Consider the following 8203-nt stretch of genomic DNA (forward strand, 5'->3'; position numbering starts at 1 on the left):
CACATACTCTTCTTCAGTCCGAGATTTGGTGATCATGTCGTCAACGTAGACTTCAATTTCTTTATACATCATATCATGGAATAGGGTTACCATGGCTCTCTGATATGTTGCTCCCGTATTTTTCAATCTGAACGGCACCACCTTATAGCAAAAGGTTCCCCACATGGTCACAAATATGGTTTTATTCATGTCTTCAGGATGCATCTTGATCTGATTGTACCCCGAAAAACCATCCATGAAGGAGAAGAGTGGGTAACCTGCCGTGTTATCCACTAAGGTGTCAATATGAGGCAACGGGAAATTATCCTTCGGGCTGGCTTTGTTTAAGTCTCTATAGTCTACACACATCCATACTTTTCCATCTTTTTTAGGGACGAAGACAATGTTGGCTACCCATTCCGAGTCTTTAACTACTTGTAAGAAACCAGCATCAAATTACTTCTTAACCTCTTCCTTTATTTTCAACAAAGCATCTGGCCGCATTCTTCGAAGCTTTTGCTGAACTGGCTTGCATTCTTCTTTGATGGGGAGCCTATGTACCACAATTTCAGCACTTAGCCCAGGCATATCCTGATATAACCATGCAAAGACATCATTGAACTCTTGAAGTAACTCAATAAGGCCCCGTTTTGTCTCTGTGGTAATGCAAGCTCCGATCTTTACTTCTTTCCTTTCTATTTCATCTCCCAAGTTTACGACTTCTACGGTCTCTTTGTGGGGTAGAATCTATTTCTCCTCGTGTTTTACCATCTTTAACAAATCAGGGGATAAGTTACAGTCTCCGTCATCCTCAAAGTTCTGAGATCCCTCTAGACACATATCTCGCTCAAAAGGATACTCTGAGTTAGTAGCAACGTCACTCACATCGTTGATATCTGGAGACCTATTGTAGGTGCGAAGAAAGATACAAAGAACAAGAGAATCTAAGAATAATGATATGTATGGTATGATCATGAATGAAAGAATAAAAGAATATTTGCACGAAATAAGTCAAAAAGATGCATTTCATTGAAATAACGATTTCAAACATAAGCCTATTTCACAAAAGGACATTTATTACTCCTAGGTCTGAAGTAATAGGTGTGTTTTGAGTATTACTCTGTGTCAGTTCTAAAGACTATAGGAATCTCTTCCGCAGTCCAATTATTCAGAACACTTTCCGGCTCATAAGGGCGAATGCCCGACAAATCTTCAACTCTATTCCTTTCTTCATATGCGACGTTAATGCTTAAGTCGTCCAACATTTCTTCAGAAAATCCTTTCCTTGTTGCTCTTCCTTCAGAGTAAATAGTCCCCCTTGACACGAATGTTCTAGATATGTGGGGAAAGGTCATCGGCTCCCACTTAACCTCTTCCCCACTTAAACGCGCTCTTCTCCTTTCTTGTTTCTTCTCTTGCTCATTTTTCTTTTGTTTTGCATCCGGCTTGAATCCTAAGCCAAAGCGGTCTCATTTGTCCATGAGCATAGGTGCTTCAACCTTCCCTTGTAGGCTTCTTCCAAGCCCTTTCTCTGGAAAAGCTCCTTTCCCAACCGTCAGTAGTAGGCCCATTCTTGTAGTTTTAAAGATGTTAGGCGTCGGGATCTTATTTCCTTCAACAACAAAGGTCGCATTTACAAATTCTAAATACCGAAAAGAATACTTTACGGCTTCATCATCTGTCCCCACATATGGTGCATTGCTGTGAACAGATGCAATGATATCTTCTTCCGCATTCACGGTCACCAATCGTCCTTCCGTTATAAATTTGAGCTTTTGATGTAACGATGACGGTACTGCCCCCGCTAAGTGAATCCAAGGCCTTCCCAATAAGCAATTGTAAGAGGGTCTGATGTCCATTACCAAGAAATCTATCTCGTACGTACTAGGGCCAATTAAAAGGGGTATTTCGATCCTCCCCATTACTTTCCTTTCGGTACCATCGAACGCCCTCACCACATTTTGACATGTTTTTATATGGGAACTATCCACGGGCAACTTATTTAATGTGGATAGAGGTAGGACGTTTAGTGCCGATCCATTATCAATCAATACCCCCGGCAATGTGAATCCCTTGCAACATGTGGTAATGTGCATAGCCTTTGTGGATCCCATACCTCCTGGTGGTATTTCATCGTCGTTAAAGAAAATGAAGTTGTCGACACTTATATTATTGACTAAGTGGTCTAGTTTGTTTACAGAGATATCGTTAGCAACATAAGTTTCATTCAGCACCTTCATCAATGCGCTGCGATGGGTTTCGGAGCTCAAGAGTAAGGCCAGTACCGATATATGAGCTGGTTGTTTGTGCAACTATTCTACGACACTATATTCGCTGTGCTTCAAGAATTTTAAGAATTCTTTTGCTTCTTTTTCAGTCACTAGCTCATTAACAGTTGGTTCAGGTCCCGCCGACTTCTCTTTCTCTTGTTCAATTGTTAATGATTTTCCTTTAACCTGCTCGACTTTTATATTTGCGGTATAACGCCTTCCGCTGCGCGTATAAAAACCCTCATCTTGACCTTCCTCTGATGCATTAATTGGGATCTCCTCTCCCGGGATTGTCACATTGCAGCTATAGTTCCACGGTACCCTTTTGCTATCTTTATAAGGGAAAGCAACGGGCTTCTGGATTATGACCTTTGGCGCAACTTGTGCCCCAACTTCATTCATTCTCGGACGCGATATGATAACCACTGGGTGGTTGACTTTGTAAACGCCCTTCATCGACCTCTTTTCGGAGGCACACACATCTGTTTCTTCTGGGTTCCCATCATATTCGAAGAATTCCAGGTCCTTATTATCCATCAATCTTTGTAATAAAACCCTGAATTCACTACATTTCTGAATCTCGTGATCTTCTTGATCATGAAACTCGCAATAATTTTTTGCTTCTCGGGGTCTGACCCTTGAATTCTGTGTTATCAACCCTCTTTCCACCATTTTTCTTCCATACTTCTTTCAGCAGGATGTTCACTTCTGCAATATTCACCTTAATTTCTTTCCTCGAACTCTCGATTATCGCATTTATCCCCATATCTCCATGGTTGGGTAATAGATTCTCTGCATTGGATGTATCGTCAAATTTCACGATGCCCATGCTGATGAGTCTTTCAACCATTTTCTTGAAAGTGGTGCAGTTTTCTATCGAGTGTCCTGTGGCTCCTGCATGGTATTCGCATTGGGCATTTGCGTCATACCATTTTGGGTATGGAGGTTGTATTGGCTTTAGATAGAATGGAGACACGACATGTGCATCGAATAAACTTTGGTATAACTCCTTGTGCGTCATTGGAATGGGCGTAAATTGGAGTTTCTCCCTATTTTGCTTTGTATTGGGCTCTTGTCTGGGTGGGCCCTGCTGACCAGTGGTTGTGGACTTTGGTTGGCTTACGGTGATCGATTTCGAATATGAGCTCACATTATTCACCACGTGCTCTTTCTTCCTCGATGTTGACCTCTTGGCGTTTTCCGCAGCCTCTATTTTCCCATATCTTATTACATTTTCTATTATTTCTCCAGACATTACTATGTCTGAAAAACTCTTGGTTGCGCTTCCCAGCATGTGGTTAATAAAAGGTGCCTTCAGGGTGTTGATGAAGAGCATAGTGGTTTCCTTTTCCAATAGAGGGGGTTGGACTTGTGTGGCCACCTCTCTCTATCGCTGGGCATACTGCCTAAAGCTCTCATTATGCTTTTTTTCCATATTCTGTAAAGTGATTCCATCAGGGGCTATGTCTGCCACATGTCCATACTGCTTCATGAAAGCTTGTGCTAGATCTTTCCATGAACCGATCTGGGCGCGACTCAGTTGGTTGTACCATCTAGAAGCGGCCCCCACCAGACTTTCTTGGAAGCAGTGAATTAATAGTTGGTCATTATTGACATGACCTGCCATTCGTCTGCAGAATATCGTAATATGGGCTTCCGGGCAAGTAGTCCCATTGTACTTCTCAAATTCTGGCATCTTGAATTTGTGAGGAAGCACCAAATCTGGAACCAAGCTTAAATCTTTGGCATCAACTCAATGATGCCCATCAGCATTTTTTAAAACCTTAAATTTTTCCTCCAACCATTTGCAGTGTTCTTCCAACTGTCTTGCAGCCTCAGTTCTTAAGTCATCTTTTTTAACCATGTCTAAATCAGGAATAGCAGGATTTGCAGGATTATCGCCCAAATTGAATCCTGAATCAGTTGGGAAATTTATCGGGATCCCAGCATCGGCCGGCCTTTGTTGAGGCCTTATAGTGACAGATAACCTTCGGGGATATGCCTCAGGTTGGGTTTGTACGTGAGGTGGAGTGAAACCAGGGGGATGACCCTCATTCTCCTCTTCAGTGATTGCCATGGGAGTCTTTCCCTTGTCAATGGCTCTTAGTAGTTGAGCCATCTCAGCCATCATGTTCCTTTGAGCCTCCATCATTTGTTCCTTCATATCATTTTACATTTTTGCCAATTGCTCTTGCAATTGGTCCTGCATGTCTTTCTGTAACTGTTTAAATCTTTGGTCTATATTTCTCGACTTAGCGCGTGTACTGTATGGATGTGTTGCTTCCAGATTTTCTTTCTCCCACTCTCCTTCTCCCTAATAATTTTAACTAATTAGGGTCTTTCTATAAACTCGAATGCCTATGATGTGATGAAATGCAAATGCTGAATGCAAAAAGATGTCGATTTTGATTCAGTTTCATTTTAGAAAACGTTATTTAAGGAACAAAAATCTTTTCGTAAAACAGATTACAAATACACTTTTGCCCGTAGGCCTAGAGTCTTAACCCTATCTAATAATAATGCTAACTCTCATTTTTTGTCTGACGATGACTCATACATCATACTCAGCGTTCTAGCTTGTATTGCCAAATCTTGCAAGTATTTAGCAACCTCTCGAATCTGAACTAGGGCCTCTTCCATGACATGATCCCTATCTCTTAATTGATCCCGAAGATGGTGAAGTTCTCCCTTCCACTGTTCTTCTCTTGTCTCAAGCTGCTCAATCCGTACCTCATAGTCCTGTAGTGCCGCTTCTAACTGTCTAATGTTATGCTTCATATTCTCAATCTTGTCCAAGCTTGCCTTTAACTCAATTGCAGAGTTACGACTTCGGTAATGATGAAGGGATCGTCCAAGCTCTGACACCTTAACTTTTAATCCTTGATTTTCTTTCTCTAGGGCCTGATTACAAGACTGCATTTCTTGGAACTTTTTCTCCCAATACTCAGCCTTGACTCTTTCTTCTTGAATCTCTTGTTGCCATTGCTCTGAAGATTTCCCTAATCCGACCCTTTTCAATGTCATCTGAGCTTTCTTATAATGTATCTTTAGGTCATCTCGATCTTCCTCTTTTCCTTTTTCATCTTCTCGACTTCCATCTTTTGAACGTCAACATCGAGACTTAAGCACATTTTCTCCTCTTCGAGTTTCTCAATCCTCTTTTCTAGCTCTAAATTCTTCCTTTCAAACTCTTGCTTCATAACCTCCAACTCCGACGGGATCACTCGCAAGTTCTCCTCTAATGATCGAGCCTCTCCCAAAATCGGCCTAGGGATATTATCGTTGAATCCCTTACTAAACCACCTTTTATACTCAGGAGTTGACATCGAGCCTTCAGTCAAGATCTTCATACAGAAAGGCTTCTTCCAAGCCTCAGAAATCTCCCGTATCTTCTTCTTGTAGTGATCATCTTTATAAGAGAAATCGCTCTAAGCTAAACCTTGTGTAGCCGGTATAAACTGCCTTACTTGATACTGCCTTAGAACAAACAATGGTGTATATCCAACAACTCCCCAAATTCCTGGCAAAGGGACCCAATTGAAACTGCCACATCGGTAAAGGACTTCACTAGGAACCAACCAAGGAGCCTTCCACATAACATCTTCCTTTCGAAGATTCTGAAGAATATCTATCCACCTCTCTTCTGAAATGTCATCTCTTCTAGGCATGTCTACAACTTCCTTTAAGGGAGAATAACCCTCAAAGAATACTCGGCAAGGATCCTTATCAAGCTTCCAGAAGTGGCTATGAAACCAGACCAACAATAACTGTGCACATCCAATGAACCTTCCTTCACCGGTTCTTCGACATGCATTCAAGGATCTTATCGTCTCAGTTAGGATCTCGGGCATAGGTGTGTTTTGTTTACCAAGTCGATCGAATAAATCCGTAACCGCCTCATCTATATACCCCAACGCCTTTGGGAAAATCACCATGCCGTAAATACTCAAAGCTAGGACGTCGACCTTTTTCTTCACGTCTGGATGTGTTGATATCAAATCCCTTAAAACGGCCCATGGAATGCATTTACTATCACCCTTTTGCTGTACAAGAGCTACAGCCCACTGCTCACTCATCCCAGTAATCATTACCAACTTCTTCGTAAAAGTTGGAACGCTAGCAGGCCTGACATAAGCCTTGTGACCCTGAATCTTTGGGCAACGCAATAAAGTCGTATACTCCTCCAAAGTAGGTACAAGAACAACATCCCAAAATGTAAAGCAACTATAAGCAGGGTTCCAGAACTGTACCATAGCTCGAAACAAGTGTCTATCTACCTTGACGTCTAGCAAATATGGAAGGTCTCCAAATTCCGATAGAAAAGCTGCTTAGCTTTATCATCCCATTGGGCCCAAATGTTTCTCAGCTCCTGCAACTCATTTTGCGTCAAATTAACACGGGTGAAATCCCATAATTCTGACGTATATCCCTCAGTGACACTATCTCCTTTCTCTAATCGGGTTTTCTCTGACCAGGTACAGACAGAAGTATTGTCCTCCACTTTACTAAGGTATTCGTTCCTCATTATAAAACTTCCTAACTCAGAAATCGAACCTTGAATCGACACCTTTTAATGATGAATGGTATGCGATGATGACAAAAAAAATAAAATAAAAAACAAGTTAGTATCATATAAAAATATGTAATAAACAAGCACTTATAAAGGTAGGTACTAAAGGTCATCCTCATACTACCTCAGGCAAGCACTTAAAGTTCACTAAATGTAGTTCGGTTCTGAAGCAAAGGTACCTGAACCAGCAGATTCCTCGATCCTCACCCATTATAGGCTCATATGGACCAAGTTCAGTTCAGGGGAATACATTTCCTTATGCCCATGCGGAGGTGAAAACCTCACGAAGACATAGGTACGGATGTATTCCGGAAGCGATCCTCTAGCCCATGCGGAGGTGAAAACCTCACGAAAGCATAGTTTCTCACTCCCACTTAAAAGGTGTGACCACAACGGTCATGCAATGCAATGCAAAACTATTTAAGGACTCAAACCAATGCATCAGGTATTATATCATAAACCACAAAAAAAAAAACTGATGAAATGCAATGAAAGGATCATATTTCAAAACCAGATTTTCAATTTTCGATAAAAAGACAAAAGTTAATCAACTTGTGGCTTGACTCTCTTATTTAGTCCCCAGCAGAGTCGCCAAGCTGTCGTAACCATTTTTTTTTGAAAAAACGGGAATCGACTTAGATTTTTGGAAATGAAAACGAATAGAGGAGTCGCCACCAATCTTTTTTGATGAGGTGTGATCGGATCACCTTAAATTAATCATTTTAATAAAAGTTAAGATTTACTAAAACGATAATTTTTGGTTTACGAAAATTAGAAAATGAGTTCGGGAGTCGGTTACACGCGAGGAAGGATTAGCACCCTCGATACGCCCAAAATTGGCACCTAGTTGATTAATTAGTGTCTTAGTGTCGAAAATTTGAAAACTTGAAAGAATTTAAAATACGATCCCTCTTTGTAAAGAAAATGCTCAAATGTTAAAAACCTTCTCGTCTCAAAATATAAAATGTCACATCCAGTAAGTTAGGACACGACATCTTGAATTTTCGAGAGCGAGCTTGCCTTTTATATAAAAATTCGTATATTTCAAAAGGTTATTCAGTTAGTTAAGTTGAACGAGGAAAATCAAAACCCAGTAAGTTAAGGCACGTTTCCTCGAATTTTCGAACACCGAATATTGCCTTTACTTGCAAAAATCTTATTTCGAGGTAACAAAATGCCATACCCAGTAAGTTAGGGCACAACACCCCGTATCTCCGAGAATAAGCATTTTTTAAAACTCATGTCGCGATTTAAAAGAGTATTCCGTTATTTAGGTTAAAGGAGAAAAATCGAAATCCAGTAAGTTAGGGCACGATTATCTCAAATTACCAAATACGGAATATTACTTTTATGAAAGAATTATTATTAGGTTGGATATAATGAT

This window comes from Gossypium arboreum, chromosome 2 (assembly GCF_025698485.1).
Source record: "Gossypium arboreum isolate Shixiya-1 chromosome 2, ASM2569848v2, whole genome shotgun sequence".
Taxonomy (NCBI): Eukaryota; Viridiplantae; Streptophyta; class Magnoliopsida; order Malvales; family Malvaceae; genus Gossypium; species Gossypium arboreum.